Genomic DNA, 12,956 nt, shown 5'->3' with positions numbered 1-12,956 from the left:
AGTCCCGAAGGGTGCGTACACGATGTTGACGAAGAAGATGAAGTCAGTGACATTGAAAATGTGCCAGACAGCGACGATAATGGTGAATGACAATTGTTTTTTTTTTTACTTAAATGGGGTTTATGTTAAATTGTTGTACTGAAGTATTAATGCTAAATATCAATAAGACTTAACATCAATGGAAACATAATTTTATTTCATACATTCTGCAAGATGAACAAGTACATACACTTATTACAACATATTACGAAAATAAAACACTACGTGTATCCTTGATAATTGGGTACATTGGATGAACTTCCACCAGAAGATGAATTACCACCACCACCCAAACCAGTTGAAGGACATTTATGATGGTCGTGTCCTGTTTGCGAGCATATGCCACATTTACGCGCATAAATGGTATCACCAACATCTATTTGGTTCCGTATACACGTTCTTTTTTGCACTTGTTGTTGAAGTATATACTTCTTGTTACACACCATTTTAAATAGTTCCGGCGGCCAATAATGCTCAGCACCCACTGGCTGCAACTGCCCACTATAGGTGTTTAAGTATGCGGCAATACTATATTCTTTATTAACGTAGTTAGTTGCCGCGAAACCTGTATGTTGAAAGCACTTCATGGCATGTGAGCATGGCATGTGGTAGATGGACCATTTCCCACAAGAGCATAACCTTCTGGCTTCATTTACAGTATGTGTATTATTTCCCCGATTTTGATGGATAGCGGTGCGAACTTCAAAAATATTTCGCTCGTTGCAATACAGTAAATATGAATGCAAATGTGCTCCCCGCCTGTATTTCTCAAATCTTTTAATTGGTATTGGCATAAATTCAACACCCATTTACATAAATGACGATGCACCTCTGGCCCTTTCCACAAACCTCTCTGCCATCTGCTTGAATGACATCCGCATCATGGCAGTGACAGGCAATCCACGTGCAGACTTCAATAACGCGTTGAAAGACTCTGACACATTTGTTGTCAGAATTCACCATCTTCTGCCACCATCCGCATGCAAAGTCCACTTGTCAAGCTCATGTCGCATCAACTAACGATAGGCTCTTTCGTCTTCCTGCCTGATAGATTTCATGCGCCTCCTGAATTTACACTCTTAGTGATCTGTTGGAACCATCCATATTAAATCATGCAAATTCTTGTTGGGATATGCCTTCTGGAAATTGGCCTTCATATGCCTCACACAGTAACGGTGGTAGGCATACGGTTCCTGCTATGCACGTAAATTCTGTACAGAACTTAAAATATCACCATGCCGATCAGATATTAGACAAATACCTGAACGCTTTCTGACAACGTGTTCCTTCAAGTGGTTCAAAAATAGTGTCCACGTCTCTTGGCTTTCATTGGCACAAATAGCAAAATCTAGGGGAAATATACTTCTATTAGCATCTACTGCAACGGCGATCAATAACTTAATATCTTAAACTTTTTTATAGTTTTATCTTTTAACGTATTATTTCAAGTTTAGATTTAACATTCTTGAATGGTAAATAAATTTTAAAGCCCATAAATTTAGTAACTCAAATAAAGTTCAAATCAATACTAATGCTAACAAAAGAAATTCAATTCAATACTAGGAATGACGATAGTGTTGGATAATTATTTTAGTTTTAAATTGGTTTATAATGAAAATGCATAACTTAGTTCATCTTTTTCTTTAGTTCTTAGTTATGTAATTAATATTAGTATTTATTAGCTATACTTATTTTAGCATGACCTATATAGTATTTTTAGACTATGTTAATTTTTATTATGGCTTATTGATTAGCAATATTTATTTTAACTAATTTTATTATTTTATCTTTGTTATTGAATATTTTAGTATAATGATATGACTTATCTCATATTATTCTGTTAGTTTCTTGGAAAATACATTATATAGTTGTATTTTACTAGGACTTAAGAAATATTTGGAGCACAAATTACATATTTTATGCTATGAAGACCTTACCGAAAAAAAATCCTAAAAACCCCAAGAAAAACCGAGATTGAAAAATCCAATTTTGTTGATTTGGTTTGGTTTATAAATTTAAAAATCCAACACCATTAGTTTGGTTTGATAATTGAAAATTCCGAACCAAACCAACCCATGTACACCCGTTATGGAGATCTTTGCTTATATAATCTGTACATTGCTTTGGTTCCAACTTCCATAATTAATACTCTTGAATATGTAGACATATACAAAGTCACGATTTAATCAAGCAGCTCGGTTAATAATCCCACTGGCTGCTTTCAAACTAATCAGGAATTTTAAACTCCGACAGTCCTAAAACTATAAGGTTGTGTGATTATTTGGTTGGTGAGACAAGGGATAACAATTTTGAGATTAGATACGAAATTATTCTATCCCCATTTAATTGTATTATCCTGTGTTCGATTAATTTATCACGCAATTGTCGTATTATTTTATTCCATATTGACTGTTAGATAATAATCTCGGGATTAACTAATCTCTTGATAAAATACTATAATACTAAAGATGTCCTTCTCCAAGGCTCTTACCCAAAGTCCTCTAAAAAATCTAAAGTTAAAATTTAAAATAAAAATTTATCCCAACTTATTTAATATAGACCAATGACATATTTTAAATTGTACTCTGTATATCTCATTTTTAGTCTAATGAACCAAACTTCTACTAATAAAAATATATCGATTGAATAATTTTGTCATTACTAAATCTCCATATTATAATCCTTATTATAATCTATGGATTCCCTATATGTATTGTATACGGTCAAAACTGGGCTTGCCCTTCATATGACTAATCGAAACTAGAATATGATAGGGCAAGGTTTAAACTCGTGTTATATTGAACCATGGTGCGAAATTAGATTGCCGAGCTCATGACCCAGAGATCGATCAAGATCGAGATCGTCCAAGATCGAGACCGGCCAAGATCGAGACCGAGCAAGATAGAGACCGAACGAGACCAAGGGAATCTTACCGAGCCAAATAACGGAAAGTCAAAATATCCGCAATCGGGCGAGGATCGCGGCAGAAATCTCGGCACGTATCAAGAAGAGGTCGATTAATTAGCCTATTGTAACAACCCGACTTGTTGTTTTAAGAATTTATGCCTTGTTCAGTGGCTTAAGGCCTCGAGCAGCCTCGCAATATGTATTATGACCCACGTGTGTGGTCGAGTTTGATTTACGGATGATTCGGGGTGATTTGGGACACTTAGTCCCTAAGATGGAAGCTTAAGTCTTAGAATTTTGACCGTAGTCAGAACTGTGTGAAGACGACTCCGGAATGGAGTTCAGTCAGTTCCGTTAGCTCCGTTGGGTGATTTTGGACTTAGGAGCATGTCCGGACTATGAATCTGAGGTCTGTAGCCAATTTAGGCTTGAAATGGCGAAAGTCAAATTTTTAGAGAATTGGACCGGAAGTGGAATTTTTGATTTCGTGGTCGAAATCTGATTCCGGAAGTTGAAGTAGGTCCATAATATCAATTATGACTCGTGTGCAAAATTTGAAGTCATTCCGAATTGATTTGATGTGTTTCGGCACAAGTTATAGAATTTGAAAGTTCAAAGTTCATAGATTTTGATTTGGGTTGCAATTCGTCGTTTTGATGTTGTTTGAGGTGATTTGAGAATTCGACTAAGTTCGTATGATGTTTTAGGACTTGTTGGTGTATTTGGTTGAGGTCCCGGGGGCCTCGGGTGTGTTTCAGGGTGGTTTCGAATTATTTCGGGCTGTTTCGGAACTGTTGTATCTGGTATCTGACTTTCTTCTTCGTGAACGCAAAAAGAGTCACGCGAACGCGAAGAGGAGTTTTGAGGCTGCTGGAATTTGGCCTTCGCGAACGCGAAGGTATGCCTGAAGAACCTACGCGAACGCGAGGGGCCAGTCGCGAACGCGTAGAAGGAAGGAGGGGACTGGGCCTGGAGTCATCAGCCTTCGCGAACGCAAAGCTTCAATCGCAAACGCGAAGCTTCAATCGCGAACACAAAGCTTCAATCGCGAACGCGAAGCTGTAGGACCTGAGTGCATCGTGAACGCGAGAGCTTGAACGCGAACGCGATAATATGCATTGCAGGCCTTCGCGAACGCGACGCTGGTAACGCGAACGCGAAGAAGAAATCGAGGCAGCGAGTTTTTGGCCTTCACGAACGTGAGACACAGGTCGCGAACGCAAAGAAGGCCTATTTTAGCAGAATTAAAAGTCCCCAAAACGGGGGTTTGAGTTCATAATTCAAAATCTAATTTGGAGCACGGTAGAAGGCGATTGTTGGAGAGATTCTTGCGTGGGTGTTTGGGGTAAGTGATTCTTATCCAGTTTTGATTAATTTCCATGATTATGTCTTTGAATCCATCAATTAATTCAGATTTAATGGAGGAAAAATCAAGATTTTTGTAAAATCTTCCAAAACCGAAAATTTAAGATTTGGAGGTCAAGTTTTTATTGGAATTCGATAAAATTGGTATGGTTGAACTCGTATCGGAATGGGTGTTCGGATTTTATAAAAATTATGTCGGGTTCCGAGGGGCGGGTCCCGCGTTGACTTTTGTTGACTTTTTGGAATAAATTTTTAAATCGACGTATTATTATCCGGAATTATTTTCGATGAATTTTAATGAAGTTATACAATTAATTTGGATAGATTTGAGCTGTCAGGAGGTCAATTCAAGCAAGAAGGCAATTTTGGAATATCGGCCTAACTTCATAAAGTAAGTGTCTTGCTTAACCTCGAGTGGGGGAATTACTCCTTAGGCATTGAGTCTTATGTGCCATTTGTGAAATGTGAAAAGCCGTGTACGCGAGGTGACGAGTACGTACTCGGCTTATATATGTAAATTTTATTGAGTTAAAGTCTTGAGCATAATGTGTGGTAAATTGAATAATTGTTGGTATATATTTAATCATCTATTTGTCGTGCCTAAATCATTATTGTTGTTGAATCTGTTGTTATATGACAATTTGATGTGATTGTTACTTGATTATTTATGTAATTCCGTGAATTTGTTGGTTTGATAATTATTGGAATTTAATATCTTTATGGATTTTTTCCTCTTCAAATAATTAATTAAATGAGCCTAAGAAGAGGTGTTTATATAATTATTAAAAATTTAAATTTAATGAAGGCTTTGCTTTATGTTAAGTGATTTCTATCTCTATTGATCGTTTTTGGGTGTTGTACACATTGTGTGGAACTTCTGGCTATTTGTTGTGAAATCAATTGACTTGGTTGTAGCTTTAGAATTTGGTTGTGGCCATTGGGCAAATTGTGATATGAATTGATTTTGTTATGTTGTCGTGATAATTTTTCATGTAAATTGTTGTGTTGTGTTAATTATTATTTTGAGGATATAAGGGTGGCATTTCACCATTGATATTATGTGGGTATAAGGGTGGCATTTCACAGTTGTTGTGTTTGTTGGAATATTGTCTGGGCAGAGCGATAAGGGTAGCTATAGGAGCGATAAGGGTGGCAATATGAGCGATAAGGGTGTCTATTGATATTGTCTAGGCAGAGCGATAAGGGTGGTTATAGGAGTGATAAGGGTGGCAATAGGAGCGATAAGGGTGGCTATTGTCAGGGACGATATGTGATGATGTGGGGTTGTGGTATTGATAATTTTCATGCGATGTCATGATTTTCTTGTGTTTACTTTTATACCTTGTGCAATTTGTCTTGTTGTTGGTAAATTGATAACAATTTGATTTATGTTGAAATTGAGAGCATGTGGCAATTGCCAGGCGGTTTATAAAATGAAATGTGGGCACGAGGTGCCATGAGTAAATAATAAGGATATTTGGCATGTGAATTGTCCGTGCAGTTGTGATATGAAATGTGGGCACGAGGTGCTGTGATAAAATAATAATAATAATAATTGGCACGTGAATTGTCAGTGCAGTTGTGATATGAAATGAGGGCACGAGGTGCTGGGGAAATATGATGATTTAATTATGGGCACGAGGTGCCGTGAAAATATAAAAATGGGCTGAGACCCGTATTTTTATGATTATGAAATGAGGTATCACATGGTGACTTTTTAATTGAAAGAATTATATTCAAAATATTTATTTGGAAGGATTTTTACTTAGAAAGTATTATATGAAAGAATTGTATTTGAAAGATATTTATTTGAGGAAATTATATTTAAAAAGATTTATTGAAAGAATTATATTTGAAAAATAATTATTTGAGAAAATTATATTTGAAAGAGAGTTATCTGGAAGAATTATATGTGAAAGACATTTATTTGGAGGACTTGATTTAATTGGGTGAAATTGTGTTTATTAATTGTTGAGTGATATTAATGGTATTCTTGTTGTCTGTTGTGCATATCACTAGTTGTTTTATCCTGCCCTTATTATTATTTTTTTCCTATTATTTTGTATATTATATTGCACAGGTTGTTAGACTAGTGAGTGTCTTGATTGTATCTCGTCTCTACTCCATTGAGGTTAGTCTTGATATTTACTGGGTACCGACCATGGCGTACTCATACTACACTTCTGCACATTTTTGTGCAGAGTCAGGTATTGAAGATAACGGACTTGAGCAGAGTTAAAGCGGGATCGTACGGATTCAAGGTAGAGCTGCTTAGTCGTCGCAGTCCCTTGGAGTCTTTTCATTTCGTTGTACTGTTAACTTGTAATCAAACAGTATTGTATATTCGGTCCTCGTGATCATTCTATGTATTCAGTTAGAGTTTGTGACTCAGTACTACCAGTCTTGGGAGGTTGTATATTGTAATTATTTCCGTTGTTAGTTTTAATTTAAAAAAAGACTTCAAAATGTAATTGAAATCGGCTTACCTAGTCTTAGAGACTAGGTGCCATCACGACGCCTGTGGTAGGATTTTGGGTCGTGACACCTATCATGGGGTTCCTTACTATATTTAAAATTGTATCAAGATTAGGACTCCCCTACTATATAAAGGGGGTCTGATCATTTGTAAAACACATCACATTCACGCAATACAAAGCAATATATTGCCTTCTTCTAGCTTTCAATATCTTGCTACTCTGTTCTTATATCAGTTGACTCTTCACTTGGTTCGAGGGTGATCGAACTTGAGGGCCAAGGCTATTCGATTCATTTGGTTTGCATTTATTTCTTTCATAGTCAATTTTAACATTAATATATATATATATATATATATATATATATATATATATATATATATATATATATATATATATATATATATATATTTCCTCAATTTGTGCCAAGTTATATCATGTATCCTTAAAACCGCGTATAAATTCAATTGTTATCCGTTTTTAGGGTAAAAAGTTTGGCACCCACCGTAGGGATAAGGATAATAGTGATTGTCTGGTACTAACTTTCGTAACACATACTATTTTACACTTGTTCTTGTGAGTATCTTTGATTCCGCGATAAAACACAAAAATGTTAAACTCTCAATCAGCACCTCAAGATGTTGACAACGAGTCTGGTCACCAAGCCAGAAATAGCAACATAGCACCCGGTAACAAGATATCACCTGCTGATCCCGCTGGAATTCCGATCGCATATCCGATAGACACTAATTCTCATATGGCTATCGATGCAAATTTGCCAACCGACCCCAAAAATAGCATTCGTGGTGGAGCCCGATCGGTAACTCGGAACACACAAAATGTTGAAGAAGAAGGGATCAACATACGAATGATCTTCGAAATGTTGCAAGCTCAATAGGCGGCAATATCTCAGTTACAGAACCAAAGTCGCGCACCAAGTAGGGCTGAGCCCGATTCTCCCCGGGAAGTCACCTGCAGGGGTTGAATCGGTCTTAGATAGTTCAAATAAACGTGAATCAGGGGCTAGCTCCGAAATTATAAAGATGCTTGAGGAGCTGACAAAACGGATAGAATCAGGGGAGAAGAACATCGAGGCTAACGACAAAAAGGTGGAAACTTATAATTCCAAGGTAGACCAAATCTCGGGAGAACCTCCGATATTGAAGGTCCGGGATTCCAGGAAGTTCATACAAAAACCCTTTCCTCCGAGTGCGGCTCCGAAGCCGATCCCCAAAACATTTTCCATGCCTGAGATTCCTAAGTAGAACGGAACGACAGACCCAAACGAGCATGTCACCTCTTACACATGTGCAATTAAAAGGAATGATCTAGAGGACGACGAAATCGAATCTGTGTTACTAAAGAAATTCATGGAAACCCTATCAAAGGGAGCTATGATATCGTACCACAATTTACCACCTAACTCTATTGATTCTTTTGTTATGTTTGAAGATTCTTTTGTAAAAGCTCACGCTGGAGCCATCAAGGTCGAAACCAGGAAATCGGACCTTTTCAAGGTAAGACAGAAGGACAACGAAATTCTCAGAGAATTTATGTCTCGATTCCAAATGGAATGGATGGACCTACCACCGGTCACCGACGATTGGGAAGTTCAAGCTTTCACCCAAGGACTCAATGTTCGAAGCTCGGTGGCTTCGCAGCAGTTGAAGTAGAATTTGATAGAATACCCGGATGTCACTTGGGCCGATGTACATAATCGGTACCAATCAAAGATCAGGGTTGAAGATTACCAACTCGGAGCTTCTTCCGGGTCCGTTTATCCTATCAGACTCATCGACAGAATTAAGAGGGATATCGACCGAGAACCAAGGTCGAACAGGGATCGATGCCAGCCGTATAATAGAGATCGTAAAGGCAACGGACCTAGGCACAACCTTGTACGAGTTGAAAGGATAAATGATCGAGGCCAGAGCTCTCAAGGGCTCATGAACAAGAATGGTTTCGACAGGCATACCGGACCTAAAGAAGCACCGCGGTTGTCAGAATATAAATTCAATGTTGATGCATCCGCCATCGTATCGGCTATAGGATGCATCAAAGATACTAAATGGCCTCGGCCTCTATAAACCGATCCAACACAAAGGGATCCCAACCAAATATGCAAATATCATGGCACACATGGCCACAAAACGGAGGATTGTCGACAATTGAGAGAAGATGTACCCCGGTTATTCAACGACGGACATCTTCGAGAATTTCTGAGCGACAGAGCTAAGAATCATTTCAGAAACAGGGATTCCAATAAACAAAATGAACATGATGGTCCGCAACACATCATTCATATGATCATCGGAGGGGTCGATATTCCTCAAGGTCCGATGATAAAGCGCACCAAAGTATCTATCACAAGGGAAAAATGGACTCGAGATTACATACCAGAAAGAGATTTATCTTTCAGCGAAGAGGACACAGAAGGAATCATATAGCCCCATAATGATGCACTAGTAATTTCTGTACTCATGAATAAAATTCGAGTTAAATGTGTGTTGATTGATCTAGGTAGTTCGGCCAACATCATTCGATCGAGGGTCGTAGAACAACTCGGCCTACAGGACCAAATCGTGCTTGTGGCTCAAGTCCTAAATGGATTCAACATGGCTTGCGAAACTACTAAGGGAGAAATAACGTTGCCTGTAAACGTAGCCGGTACCACCCTGGAGACCAAATTTTATGTGATCAAAGGAGACATAAGGTACAATTCCATGTTCGAGAGACCATGGATCCACAACATGAGGGTTGTGCCCTCGACCCTTCACTAGGTATTAAAATTCCCGACACCAGAAGGGATAAAGATAGTTTATGGGGATCAGCCCACCACAAAGGAGATGTTTGACGTCGATGAAGTAATTTTGATATCAACAATCTCATCAACAAAGGACTCGGGCTTGAAAGTGAAACAAGAAGCCAAATAGCAATCATCAATGCCAGCCTCGACCCAATCGGACAAGCAAGGGATTGACAAAGAAGACGATTATGGTGTTCCTCGATCCTGTATAGCTCTCGATGATTTTGATGCTACTAAATCGACGGTCGAAGAGCTAGAGCAAGTCATACTAATCGAACATCTGCCCGAACGAAAGGTATACCTGGGCACAGGGTTAACTCCCGAGATCAGGAAAAACCTTATTCATTTTCTTATAGCTAACATGGATTGTTTCGCTTTTTCCTATCTCGACATGAAAGGGATCCGACCAGAAATCACCACCCATAAACTAATCTTAGACCCAAAATTCCATCCGGTGAAGCAGAAAAGAAGACTCCAGTCCGAGATCAAGCATTCCTTCATCAAAGACGAGGTAACCAAGCTTCTTAAAATAGGGTCCATCCGGGAAGTAAAATACCCCGAATGGTTAGCAAACGTAGTGGTAGTCCCTAAAAAAGGAAACAAACTTAGAATATATGTAGATTAAAAATATCTAAATAAAGCATGCCCCAAGGATTCTTTTCCTTTGCCTAATATCGATCGCATGATCGATGCCACGGCCGGCCACGAGATCCTCAGTTTTCTCGAAGCTTATTCCGGGTACAACCAAATACAAATGAACCCGGATGATCACAATAACACCTCGTTCATCACTAAATATGGAACCTACTGCTATAATGTAATGCCATTTGGATTAAAAAAATGCCGGTGCCACGTACCAACACCTAGTAAACCGGATGTTCGAAGAACAAATAAGGAAATATATGAAAATGTACATTGATGATATGTTATTTAAGTCCCTGCGAGCAGAGGACCATTTGAAGCATTTGCAGGAAACCCTCAGTATATTGAGGAAATACAACATGAAGTTGAACCCGGAAAAATACGCGTTCGGGGTCGGGTCAAGAAAGTTTCTCAAATTCATGGTATCCAACCGAGGAATCGAAATCAACCCCGAGAAGATTAAAGTTATCAAGGACATCACGGTAGTAGACAACGTAAAGGTCGTGCATAGGTTAATCGGATGCATAGCCGCCCTAGGGTGATTCATCTCGAGGTCCTCCGATAAGAGCCATCGATTCTTCTCGTTGCTGAAGAAGAAAAATAACTTTACATGGACCCCGGAATGCCAGCAGGCCTTGGAAGAACTTAAACGTTACTTATCGAGCCCGCCATTGCTTCACACGCTGAGGGCAGACAAACATATGTACTTATATTTGGCAATATCAAAGATAGCGGTAAGTATAGTCCTAGTCTGGGAAGAACAAGGTACGTAATTTCCAGTATATTACATTAGTCGGACCTTCGGTGAGGCCAAAACTAGGTATCCCCACCTAGAAACGTTGGCGCTCACTTTGATAAGTGCCTCTAGGAAACTAAAACCGTACTTCCAATGTTACCACATATGTGTTGTAACAACTTATCCACTTCAAAATATTATGCATAAACTCGAGCTTTCGGGGTGGTTGGACAAATGGGCCGTAGAAATCAGTGGGTATGATATCGAATATCGACCCCGAACATCCATTAAGTCTCAAATTTTGGCAGACTTTGTGGGTGACTTCACGCCGGCCCTAGTACCCGAGGTTGAAAGGGAACTGTTGTAAACTCGGGTACGTCCTCGTGAATCTGGTCCCTCTTTATGGACGGTACTTCAAACGAAATAGGGTTCGGACTCGGAATTATACTAAAAACACCCACATGCAACGTGGTTAGACAATCTATTATAACTGTGAAATTGACTAACAACGAGGCTGAATATGAGGCCATAATTGCAGGTCTCAAACTAGCCAAAGGCTTGGGAGCAGAGGTGATCGAAGCCAAATGTGAATCCCTCCTCGTGGTGAATCAAGTTAACGGAACCTTCGAAGTTAGGGAAGAACAAATGCAAAGACACCTAGATAAGTTACAAGTAACTTTGCACCGATTTAAGGAGTGGAATTTGCAACATGTGCCTCGAGATCAGAATAGTGAGGTCGATGCCCTCGCAAACTTAGGGTCATCGGTCGAGGTCAACGAGCTCAATTCGGGGGCCGTCGTGTAGCTCACGAGGTCAGTAGTTGAAGAATGCCACGCCGAAATAAACTCCACAAGCTTGACCTGGGATTGGAGAAATAAATTCATAGAGTATTTGAAAATCAGAAAGATTCCCTCAGATCCAAAAGAATCTAGGGCCCTGCGCACGAAGGCATCACGATTCACCTTATTCGAAGACGGAACCTTGTTCAGAAGAATGTTCGATGGTACACTAGTGATATGTCTGGGACCAGGAGACATCGTGTATGTTCTGAGGGAAGTTCATGAGGGCACTTGTAAAAATAATTCTGGTGCCGAATCATTGGTTTAAAAGGTAATCAGAGCTGGCTATTATTAGATAGACATTGCCAAAGGCATGCACCGATGATTCACCAACCCAGAGAACTACTCCATTCGGTCTTGTCACCATGGCCATTCATAAAGTGCGGAGTGGATATCGTTTTCCCTCTTCCATGGGCACCATGTAAAGCTCAATTTATTTTATTTATGACTGATTATTTTTCTAAGTGGGTTGAAGCACAGGCCTTCGAGAAATTTAGGGAGAAGGAAGTCATCAACTTCATCTGGGATCACATCATATGTCGATTCGGGATGCCATCCGACATTGTGTGTGATAACGGGAAACAGTTCATCGGCAATAAAGTAACAAAATTTCTCGAAGATCATAAGATCAAAAGAATTCTATCAACACCTTATCATCCTAGAGGTAATGGTCAAGCCGAATCGACCAACAAAACCATTATCCAAAATCTTAAGAAGAGGCTAACCGATGCCAAGGGAAAGTGGAAGGAAATTCTGCCCGAAGTTCTTTGGGCATACCGCACAATATCAAAGTCCAGTACCGGGGCTACCCCATTCTCATTAGTTTATGGCACTGAAGCTCTAATATAGGTCGAAATCGGAGAGCCTAGTATCTGGCTCTGATATGTAACAAAGTAATCAAATGATGAATCCATGAATACTAGCCTAGAACTATTGGACGAAAGGCGTGAAGTCGCCCTCATCCGATTGGCCGGCCAAAAATAACGGATCGAGAGATATTACAATCGAAGAGCCAGTCTTCGATATTTTAACGTCGGGGACTTAGTGATAAGGAAAGTCACCCTCAACACCCGAAATCCGAATAAAGGGAAATTGGGTCCGAATTGGGAAGAACCGTACCAAATTCTCGAGGTTATATTTCGGGAAAT

This window comes from Nicotiana tabacum, chromosome 4, assembly GCF_000715075.1.
Source record: "Nicotiana tabacum cultivar K326 chromosome 4, ASM71507v2, whole genome shotgun sequence".
NCBI lineage: Eukaryota > Viridiplantae > Streptophyta > Magnoliopsida > Solanales > Solanaceae > Nicotiana > Nicotiana tabacum.
This window is presented reverse-complemented; position numbering follows the sequence as displayed.